The following is a 12,582-nucleotide window of genomic DNA, read 5'->3' on the forward strand; positions in this document are numbered from 1 at the left end:
CACGTGTCCACACGCTCCGATACATGTCAATGAGTGTCGGAAGATCTCAACTCTTCTTGACACGCTCCAACACTCAAGTTCGAATCCCCACACGTGATTCCGACACGTATATGGTCAATTTTAAAAATTTTCAATACTGATAGGTCAAAATGTAAACATATGAAAAAATAATAAAAATAATAAACACAATAATAGGGAAAGAAGAAAATTCTCACTCTAGTGTTGCTCTGCCGTTGCGCGATAATCCCTACCGGCGGCTATAGCCCCCTTCGCCCCAAATCCTAACTCACCCTGTTCCACCTCTGCCTCTCGCAGGCGCCGTCCTGACCTTGTCTTCACCTCTCCAGTGTTCACATATCTTTCTTTTCCTAGACTTTTGTTTTTGTTTTTTTTTTTTTATGTCGGCAATTGCATTCTGTTCAAGAGTGTCCTTCGTCTCTCTCTCTTGCCTGTCTTTCTCTTTCTTTGTGTGAGATTTCCAGCGGTTGGCGATGTTCAGTTTGGTGTTAGGGGCTCCTTTCTTTAATTGACCGAAATACCCCTCCCAAGTGCGCGTAATTTCGTCCTTCATGTCTTGAAGCCCAAGCTAGAAGGGGTCGCTTTTGTTAGGGGCTCTAGAAGCAAGAAATTCTTCAGCCCTCTAGACTCTCTAGTGCAACAGTCACCCTTTTTTCTTGTGATGACCATTTCGTCCCCGCCATCTACGCCCTTTCTTGTTCCCTCCATCGCCATCGCCGTCATCTTCAATTTCTCGTTCACCGATCTCTCTCGCATTTGACTTGTTCGCCGACTCGACGGTGGCGACGGTGGGGCAACTGTACAAAGCAGTGTTTTGGCGATACGATGACAATTACTATGTCGGATTTTTCTAGCTATTTTAATGCCCAAAACGCCCTCAAGAACCTCCTCTTTTTTATTTTATTATTAATTTTCTTTTGTTTCTTTGTTGGAGATGCTGTTGTCGTGAGGTCTTTCGTGGCCGATTATAATGTATACCTTCTCTCTCTTCTTTCATTCAACCCATTGCGACCTGCCGTTCTTTGTTTCCTTTTGTTTCCTTTTCAGTATTTTCCAGGATTTTTTGAAATTATAGATTTGGATTTTCCTCTCCTTGGCATATTTATTTTCTCACTCATTTATTGTGCTGATTACACCCCCTCCATAGGCCTCCCTTCCTTTTTTTTTTTTTTTAAAACCATAAAGGCCATTTATTTTTTTGCTCATTTAGTTGTGAATTTAATTGTTAATTTATTATTTTTATATATATACAAATATATATTTAATATACAACATGTCGAATTATTTACTTTTTGAAAAATGACGTTTCGATGTGTTTGTGTCAGAAAGAGTATCGATATTAGTGTTACATAGATAGAAAGTACTAAAATTGTCGCCGTATATGGGCCATGATCTACATCGGCTCAGCCCAAAAGTGGTCATACAAGAAAAGATAATTAAAGACTTTGAGAAACTTTGGGCTGGATTTCGATAGACGAATAAATATATAATACCATGATGAAACAATTGGTTGCCATGTGTCGAAGCCAAAGATCATTGATGAGGATACAACATTGACAGTGGAAATAGGCGAGGATAGTTAAAAGAGTGCCAAACTTAAGGATGAGCAGTTAATACTTGCTAGACAAGTTGTGAGAATGTTGTTGAACAAGTCAGAAACTAAATATGGATAAGGTGGTCCAACATATAACGTGGAGCAACTCTTGAGGAGGAGGTAATCGACTATTGACATTATCAAATTGACCTATAAATACCGCAAACAATCTAACAAATAGCCCCTGGACAACACACAAAATTACTCTTATCTTACTTTTATCTTTACTTACTTTAGCTTAGTTGTAGCTCAAGATTCTCGTTGTAGATTCAATTACGGTGAGTGTCTTATCACGGCAACGGTGCTCGATTATATTCCAGTGCTAATCCACTATCCAGTGTCGACAATTAAATTCTGACCTTGTGTCCTTAAACATATTTAGGAGCAGTGTTTGCTAGGTGTTGTCTTTATCATCCAATGTCGTCGATTAGATTTTGACATTGTGTCCTCATATGCATCTAAAAGTAGCGTTTACTAGGTGTTGCCCTCATTGTCCAGTGTCGTCGATTAAATTTCGATGTTGTATTCTTATATCCATCTAGGAGCAACATTTGCTAGGTGTTATTCTTATTGTCCAGCAATGTTGATTAGATTCTGATATCGTATCCTTAAACTTAGTAGAGAACAGTGCTTTCAAGGTGTTACATTAATATTAAACGTTATTGAAGTATCTTGATATTGCATAAATCACTTTAATTTTAATGAGCTTTTATTATTATGTTAAGGTGAGTTTAGATGATATCATTGATTAGGTTTCGACATTGATTATCATCAATATTAAGCCCATGTTAAAGCAGCAATTTCTATGAATTTGAGATTATATGGTATATAGTTTTGTTCGCACTTGATTCTCTCTGTTCAAAGCTAACATAATACCTGAGTTTTATTTAATAAAAACCAAAATATAACACTTGATAAAAGGTATTTCATTTTGGATCCAAAACCGGCGAAACACCATATAATCGAAGTCTAATCATTTTCCTTTCTCTCCCCTACCCTCTCTCCTTCCTTTTCATTGTAGCAGAAGCTTGTCAAGAACCATTAGTCCTCGCCCACCGCCCATGGTTGCGAGGGACCTACCGACGTCGAGCTGCCCAGCCTTGTCCACCATCCCTCGGCTCTCTCTCTCTCTCCCCCTTAACTTCGACGTGGAGGGCCCTGATGGACAACTCCAGTTGACCTTAACTTCTGGAGTTTTTCTCCTTTTCAAGGTGTACCGATTGGACGGAATTGAAGCATTCCTCCCCAGCATTAACAAACATTCACCTTTACAATGAAAAATAAAACTTCAAGGAATAACTAGAAAATGACCCACTCGGATACGAGAACTCGCCTAAGCCCACCCGAAAAAAAAGGGAATGGGTGGACTTTTTTCAACCAGGAAAAATCGGGCCAACTCGACCATGACCTGTAAATTTCGAATTGGGTTTGGTCAACTCGTTTTCACCCGATTTTAGTGGCATGACAAGAAGGTTCTTTATTTTTGTATTTTTTGTTTGAATTATGATTGAAAATTGAAATAGTCTAAGCTACACAATATACCGCCTTTTTAGTTAGGATATGGGCAATATCTTGAAGAGATATATAAACTTTATCATCTCCTAATTTTAAATGACATTGTTAATGGCTGCCCCGAGCACTGTTAACCATCCTAAAAAAAGGAAATGTTTTCATTTTCAATTGACTTATTGTACATAATATGAGAAAGTCAAGAAAACGATGATTTTTCTTTTTTGATGTGTATAATATATGTTCATGGGGTTTCGTTAAATAAATCCATTTTAAAATCATTGAGTCAAAATACTTTGAACATCATAAACATTCTAAGAGTCTCTCCTAAACTTGGCTATGACAAATGTCCGCTGGGTGCTTAAACGGCCACTAACTTAAATAATCACTTATAAAGCAGCAAATCACTTAGAAAACTAGGTTAGTTAATGTCAACTATGCTCTTAGGCTACATTTGGTAGTGAGGACATAAGTCAAGATATGATATATTTTATCATATCTTATGTTTTGTTGCTATCCAATATAAGATGAGACTTAATAAAAGATCGATATAACTAGGATTAAAAAATCCCATGTGGAATTGGTCAAATGTGGATAATATTTCTCGTGTCTATGATATATGTAGCATGAGAAAACCGCCACAACAGCTAATTGTCCACGCTTTTTGATCACCGAAGCGGTTGTTTTTGCCTTTAATAATCACCAATCATCATTGCTGGCCAATCGATTGTGTTCCCCAACTAGAGCTTCTCGACCGGCTACCACATGATGACCACCATCGCAATAGTCGACCGATGTTGCCTCTTGCCACTGCCAATCATCATTGCCAATCAAATGTTTGTGTTCTCCAATCGGCACTTTCTGATCGATATTTCCACCTTTGCCCATATCTAGTGTTATTGTGGAACTTTTTGTTCATCGTTCCTTCTCATTCATAACTTGTGCATCCTCTCTATTACATATGCACTTTACTAGCAATGAAAAGTTTCCACCTTTGCAATCTTTCATTCAATCACTCATTATTCTCACAGGAATAAAAAAAAAAAACTGAGCCACGCATTCCATCTTCTACTTCGATTCATCCATATTGGCAAGGTGAGCCAATGGCATGGCGAAGTGAGGTGATGTAAACAGCAGCTTGACTGGTGGTGGTGCGAGGCAATGGCCTTGTCGGGTTGATGACAATAATGCAAAGGTGGAGTGGGGAGAGAGAAGAATTTGTATTATATCCATGTCATATCTGCATATTTACCAAACATTGTATAAGATATTACACTTCCCATCGTTATCCTATCCGGCCTTATTTTATGCCAAAAAAAGGTCCTAAAGACCAAACACAATTTTAAGGATTTAGTGACCATAAGAGGGATCTAACCATACTTAACCTAAGAGGTTTCCCTTACCTCAATTGATCAAATCTGAGCTTGCTTGTTTTCCCCCTGTTGGTGGCCAAGAATTTGAGTTCCTCTTCACTCCCACAATTAGATGGAAGCTTTGGCCTAGCTTGCTAAGCTTGATGGAGGCTTAAAATGGATTAAAGGGAAGGAAAGAATGGTGTATGGGTCAGATTTGGCAAATTTCTCACTAATTGAGTTTCAAGCAAGTGATGCGGCCTAAGGATGAGCATGATCCAAGACTGTCCAGATGATGGGGCCGTGTCTCATACACGAGCCAACCCACAAACTGCCTCTTGAGCGACCCACGAGTGATCTGTGATCAATGCAAGAGTTGGCTCATGCGCAATATGGGACAAGCCCATGACTGTTTACTTACTTGTGTCGTGCAATCCTTTAGGTTCCCCACGAACCGATCCTACGAACCATGGCAAAGCGTCTCTTGGGCTTCCCCACGCCCTAGGGTCTCTTGAGCTACATGAAACCTTGTAATGATTGTACATATTTGAATACAACCGTTGGATCGAGAAGGGATCAATGGCTACGATCAAGCCCAATCATTTATAACAAGAGACCCTCCCACCTCGGATGTACACTTTAATTCACAAGTGAATATATTTGTGCTTCACTCCCATACTTGTTCTTGTGAGTTGAGGGTGTGTAAAGCTGACTTGGGATTGAATCTTAAGATCGCAGTTGTGTGATCGTTGGAATCAATCGACCTATGACAAGTGGTATAAGAGCTTTTGCTCCAAATGCAATGGCCGATGCTTGTTACGATGTTGCGGTCACTCCTAGTGATGATTGCAAGGATCGTGGACAATCGGTAGAGAAGACCACCGGTTGAAGAAAACTATGTTGTCCCAAGCTTGAAGGATGCAAGGGTGACTTGGAAAATCGAATGATAGTCTTAGAGGGAGACCCGTCACGGACGTTCAAGCAATGGTGATGATTTGAACTGCACCGTTGAAAGAGTGAAAGCTAGTAGGGAAGAGTTCTTGGGCTAAGGGTGCGTTGGGAAGACTTTGGGAAAAGTCATTGAGAAAATGTAAAGGTCTTTGAGTTAAGGGTGTTTAATGCAAAGTGTGTTTGGTAAATTTACTTGTGAAAGTGCATTGTGAAATATCTTTGTGCAAAATAATGTTTGGATGAATTAAAAATGCAAAAGGCTTTTTATTATTAAAAAAAGGAACGTTGGTCGCCAAGGCTTCGCTAGTTACCGTCGGCCAATGGCTTCACCGATCACCACCAACCAAGGGTAGGCGATCCGCCCGCTTGTCGCGCGACCCACCGCGCCACGTAGAGGTCGCCGACACCCATCCGGGTTGCGTGCGAAGGTCGAAGGCCGGCGACCACATCTGGTCGCGACCAGATCTACGACCAGATGGGTCGCGCGAAGGTCGCGACCTCCACGAGGTCGCCCGGCATGGCCGCGCGATGGGACTGGTCGCTACTGATCGGCGTCGTGACCTCCACGAAGGTCGCGGTCGGCGACCCATCTCGGTCGTAGTGCGAAGGTCGCAATCAAATGGGTCGCGACCTCCGTAGAGGTTGCTTGAAGCACGGCCGGCGACACAGATCTAGTCGCTACAGATCTGTGTTGTGACCTCCGCGAAGGTTGCCTAAGGTCGTGGCGGCGACCCATCCGGTCACAGTGCAAAGGTCGCGCGGCGACCAGATCTCGCGACAAATGGGTCGCGGTCGCGACCTTCGCAGCGACCTCTTGAGCGGGGTCATGTGACCCTTGCCGGGCGGTCGCGCGCGCGGCGGAGGTCGTGGCACTCCGGCGAGTCAACATGGCGGGCGCACGGTCGCCGCGATCGCACAAGTGCCCTTCATCGGCAAATCGCTCACGAAGAAGAAAGAAGAAGAAGATGAACAGTCGGGGTAAAAAGGGAAAAACGAAAATCAACGAGGACAATTTGGGAAGAAATTTTTTTATTTTAAGCTTAGCTCTCAGCATGCCGAGAAGGCTGAAAGCCTTGGGAATACTTGGCATTCCCAAATGGGGCTTGAGAATTTTTACCAAACACCCAACAATTAGCCCAAGGAGCTTTTGGGGTTCAAAGTGGCTTCCAAATGCCACTCCCAAACGCAACCTAAGTGCAAGAACTTAGGCTAGCATGGGAGAGCTCGTGTCAAGGTGCATGGTCCTTTACTCACAAGCTACAATAGCAAGATGAGACTTGAGAAGCAACGATGGCAGCCATGCATGTGAAGATTGTCGAGCTAAAAGGCAAGCTCGAGGTTGAGGTCACAATGCACGCAAACCAATGTAGCGAAGCCCTTAAGCCAAGGAAGTTCAAGGGCTTGTAGGTGGCCAAAGATGTTGATAATTTCCTATGGTACATGGAATGATACTTCCAGGCCATGGGAATCAATGACGACGCATCTCGGGTAAATACCACATCAATATGTTTAGCAAAAGAACGCTTCAAGTGCCATAACTTTGCTCAAAGGGACACTTAAGTGCCATAACTTATGAAAGGTACACTTAACTGCCACATTCGAAGAAAAATGGATCACTTAAGTGACACTCGACCAAAACGTTGACGTGGCATTTTTTCAGTGCGCCAAAACGACATCGTTTTGCATGCCGATGTGGCCAAATAATGCAAAAATAGTGTCGTTTTGGGCTGATGTTGGCAGCCCTCACCGGCCGGAACAAGGGCCGCCGCCCGCCGAGGCGACCCCGGTGAGTGACGGCCCTGGCCCGGTCGGCAGGGTTCGCGAGCCCTCGCTGTCGGTCGCCCGGGGTTGCCGGCTCCTGGCTGGGCCCGGCGACTCCGACCGATCCTCCCCCGCCGTCGCTTAGCCCTTCCCGGCGGCAACGGGGCAACGACGATGGCAACGAAGGGCCGATCCTCACCCGCCTTCCCCCTTTCTTTTTCTTTTCTTTTTTTTTATAAATTTTTAAATTTTAAATTATTATTTTTGAATATATTAACTAACTTTATTTTTAAAATTATTATTATTTAATATTTTAACTAAATTTAATTTTAAATTTAATTTAATTAATTTTTTTTATTATTGTTTTACCACGTCAGCCCAAAATGACGCTGTTTTGTATTATTTGGCCACGTCAACGTGCAAAACAACGTCAAGTTTTGGGCTCCATTCACCGAAAAATGCCACCTCGGCATTTTGGTTGGACTTTGGTCGGATTGACATTCAAGTGATCCATTTTACTTCGATTTTGACACTTAAGTGTACCTTTCGTAAGTTATGGCACTTCGGGTCCGCACGTCTAATATATTTAGTTGATAACATGTTGCTATGGTGGCGTCGTTGGTTGGATGATAGGTGTGACGATTCTGTCACGACATGAGCTTGGTTTGTCGAAGAGTTTTGACGGAACTAGTATCTTGCATATGTAGAAGAGGAAGCTCGCAATGAACTTAACACCTAGAGCAAAAGGGTGGAGTTCGTGACTATGTGAAGTGGTTTTCAAAGCTATTGCTTGAATTCTGTCCATGAGTGAGATGGAGGCGTACCACCCGGTTCATGAGCGAATTCAAGCCATGAGTTAAGCAAGAACTCAAGTAGTGTCATGTGCCGGATCTTGACAGCCACATCGTGGCTGAGTCTCTCGTTGAGTACAAAGTCGCCATCCATGGCAAAGTCTGATCCTCGTCCGAAAGACAAGGCTAATGATAGGGAAGATCGGGGAAGATTCAATTTCTCCGAATGGAGGCAAACCACTAGTATCAATGCCTTAGACCTAATCGAAATCGAGTGGATGGGGACAAAGAAAAGTATGTACTTATAAGCACTTCTTCTATGATGGTCCTCACATCACTCGTGATTGTCCCAAGAGGGGTAAACTAGCAGCCCTATGCAAAGAAGACGAATCGTGAGAGGGAGACGTGGTTAGGTTCGCTTATGCCTCCTTAGATTAATTAATATCAAGAAAGCAAATGGATGATGTTCGTGAATGTAAAGATCGGATGTACCATGATATGTGCCCTCGTGGATACCGGGGCAGCCGATCTTTTCATATCCTAAGAGATTACGAAGAAGCTAAATCATCATGTTGAGAAAGGAGAGCTAATTGGCTCAAAATGGTGAACTTCAAGGAAGTCTCGACTAGTAGTGTGGCTCGGGACATGAAGCGCCATCTTGGTCCATGGACCAGCAAGGAAGATATCGAGGTAATCCCCCTTGATGATTATGACTTTGTGCTGGGGTTGAGATTCCTTGGCAGGATCAATGCAGGTGTAATGCATTCATGGATTGCATATGCATCTGGACAAATGGTGCCCATGCATGATCCCGATCCATCACGAGTCGAGATGCGATAGGAAGATGCTATCGACCATTCAACTCGAAGGGAAGCAAAGAAGGGCGAGGTAACCTTCTTGGCAACATTGAAGACTAAGAACATGAAGGAAGGTGATTCGCAGAGGAGGTAATCCAAGTCCTTAAGGCATTCCAAGATGTGATGCCGCTCGAACTACCCAAAAACTTTCCGCTCGGCGAGAGGTATATCATTGGATCGAGCTCATTCTCGATGCTCATCCACCAACCATGGCTCTCTATCGCATGACCTCGCTTGAATTGAAGAATTGCGCGAAAATAACTTAAGGAGTTGCTCGATGCGGGATACATCGGCCCTCTAAGGCTCTATTCAATGCCTTGGTCTTGTTCTAAAAGAAGCATGACGGATCCTTCGGATGTGTATTGATTATTAAGCATTGAACAAGCTCACTATAAAAAATAAGTACCCGATACCTTTGATTGCAAATTTGTTTGATCAACTTAGGGAAGCTCGGTGAGTTAACCAAGCTCGATCTTCAACCTGCCCTACTAAGTTCGGATCGCTAAAGGAGACAAGCCAAAGACCGCGTACTTGACCCAATACAGATCATATGAGTTCTTCGTCATGCCTTTTGACTTAACCAATGCACTAGCCACATTCTGCATTAATGAACAAGGAACTACACCCGTTCCTTGATTGATTTGTGGTAGTCCACCTTGATTATATTGTTGTGTATAGCCGGATGCTTGAGGAACATATCGAGCAGTTGAAGCAAATCTTCTAGGTCTTGCGGAAAATGATATGTACATAAATGGCTAACTTCTTACCCAAGTTTTCCTCTTTTTCCATCACTTCTCTCACTCTCTCTCTACCCCTCATTTGGACGAATTTCCTCCATCACTCTCCCTCATCTCATACCCATTTCTCTCTCTTTCCTCTTGGTTGTGTACATGAGCCACCATCCCTCATTTAGCTCGCTAAGCTACCTGCCGTGAGATCTCGTTGTAGCCATCGTTCCCACATATTGGCTGTGAGTCCCAAGCCATTGCCGGACCTCCTCAAGTCGTGTGCTACTATTCCTTAGTCTGTTCTAGCCTTGCCGTGGGCTACCGACTGCGATCAGCCACCATCGCGCCTTGTGGAGCTTCATCGAGAGCCGCCACCATGCCATGAGCCCCTGCTTAGCGCTTGCCGTGGTCTAGTTTTGAAGTGAGTAGCTTCCTAACCCTTGATTAAGGCAAGTAATTGCGCTACGGAGTAAAGTTAGGATTGGTTTATGGTTAATGGTGATTAGATTATGTGATAAGTGGATTAGATTGATAAGTAATGGTGATAAGCTATCACGATATGTGATAAGTGGATTCGATAAGCTATCACAATAGGTGATAAGTGGATGCGATAAGTTATCGCGATAAGTGATAATTAGATGTGATAAGCTATCGTGATAGGCTAGTGTTGAAAGTGATAAGCTATAGTTATAAGTTATCGTTGGATGTGATAACCTATCTTGATTTTGATAAATGTGTATTATGTTGTGGCTTTTAATGTGATATGTGTTTACTAAAGCCTAATTTTAAAAATAGTAGATGCTTATGCAATCCCTTATTTTGAAATGATAAGTGTTTTTTATGTTGTGAATTCTAAAATGTATATACTTGCTGAATGCTAGTTTTTAAAGATGTTATATGCCTATGCAATTCCAAAGTTGCAAAAGGCAAGCATTCGTAGCATTCTATAATTATAAGTAATGAAAGACTATTTTGAAAGGTAATATGCTAAGGTTGTTCGATATGATATTGTCATTAGAAGCGACTTGTGATGTTATTGGATGTGCTCATTCTATGTGATGTTGTTTGGTATTGATGGCAATGTTTTATATGTGTTCATTGAAAATAGTCTTTACACATATGTTCATTGTCCATGGTCAATGCGTGAGAACACTCCGAGCCTCCGAGACGGGATATATGATGGTTCTTAGACGTGCGTGGAAGCATGCCGGATCAAGTCTCTCTTGTGGATTAAGCGTCTGAGGCATATCGTTCCCAAACCAAGTTCGGTACTAAATCGGTGATCATGTCATGGCGGGTCGGTCCTTTTTTGGCCTCGGTGCGATATTGAGATGTATAGTTCCCAAGCTAAGTTTGGTATTAGGCCTGTGATCACGTCATGAAGGATTGGTTCTTTCTGGTCTTGGTGTGATTTTTTGAGGCATATCGTTCCCATTTGGATTGGACTTAGGCTGGTGCTCAACATATTGTGTCAAACCACGGACTCTTGTTTCGTGCTTGCATATTTTATTGATGTGGTTTCGATAACATGAGACACACTCCGCTTGGCACGCCTTTGAGGCATTCATCACAATGAGAAAGAAAAATGGACTTGAGTGATGGTATGCTCGTGTGATCACCTAAAGACCTTGATGTGTTTACGAGGGTAGTGAACCTGTCCTAATGTGTTTACGAGACGATGCTTGATTAAGTTGAGATGCACCCAGCCAACGGATGCTGTTCATGGATGGGTTTTGAACGAAGCTCCTTAAAGAATGCCGTCTTGATGCGTTTACGAGGAACATTGCTGTGCTTGATGGGGCAAGACGATGCCTAGGTACATTAGATGATTGCAAACTTTCGGGTTGGCCTTGAGTCTGGTGATCGTAATAATTTGGACATGGTTATGTGAAAGTGCATGAATGCATGGATGTATATTTTGAAAAGTGATGCTATAGTCAGCATATGTGTGATCTGAGATTGATATATGAGCAAGTTTGGATTATTGTATCGCATGGGTGCATGACTATATTATATTGCGTCGCATGGTCTCAAGGATAGCATGGTAGTATGGGATGCCATGATATTCTAGAGATGTCCATGTGTATATGAGTTGCATGACAAAAAGTCCATGAGTTAAATGTCATTTCGGTGACTTATGGGCACATGCATGCTTTGATCAACCCCATTTTTATGAATTAAGAGACATGAGGAAGTCTACACGTTGATATTTGAGTTAGAAAGGCACGGATAAGGTTGTGGATTTGTACGCCTCGATTAGGGACTCGTAAGATTTAAGTTGCTACATTATGCATGGAATTATTGTTATTCATGCCTGGATTATTAAATTGTGAACGTCGTATGCTTAATGAAATGGTGCACTCATGTAGTGATTATTATACTATAATTGGACACGTTATAGAGTGTCGCATGTTGAGTGGCCCAATTCTTGTTAATAGATAATGCAAAGCAAAGGCCTTGCTATTAATCTAACGTGATAGATATGTTGCATGTTTAAGGCATCTCTCGAGGCGAAGAACCCTCCTACGCAAAGGTTTAGGGAGTTTACTTGCTGAGTTTACTCACTCCTCATTGCTTAACATTTTCAGGCCCTAATCATGGCTATCTGAGGTTGAGCCAAAGTAATTTGAGGTGGACGCGTATTAGACGCGTAAGGGATATCACTTGGTGTGGTCGCCCTCATAGAATAGAGGTGCTAGGTTAAAACAAACCCCAGTTCTTGGACAAGTATGGAGGAATCCGTGTAGGGACGTGTAAATGGCTAACTTTGTTGTAAGGAAAGATTATGTTTGACAGTAGATGCATATATAAAATTGTGTTATGATGTATGCCTTTTTCTATCCTATTATTTGTTAATGGTTAAGAGATGTTTGTTTTGTTTCTGCTTGTGCATAATCAAAAGATAAAATGAATGGGTCGGTGACGTGTCTTGGGACTTCACTATTCCATGATTAAAGAGATCGAGGGATGTCACATTCTCGAGGGTCGGGCGTCAAAGGGGAGTGGACGGATCGATGTCAA

The sequence above is a fragment of the Eucalyptus grandis genome, chromosome 10 (genome assembly GCF_016545825.1).
Source record: "Eucalyptus grandis isolate ANBG69807.140 chromosome 10, ASM1654582v1, whole genome shotgun sequence".
NCBI classification, from domain to species: domain Eukaryota; kingdom Viridiplantae; phylum Streptophyta; class Magnoliopsida; order Myrtales; family Myrtaceae; genus Eucalyptus; species Eucalyptus grandis.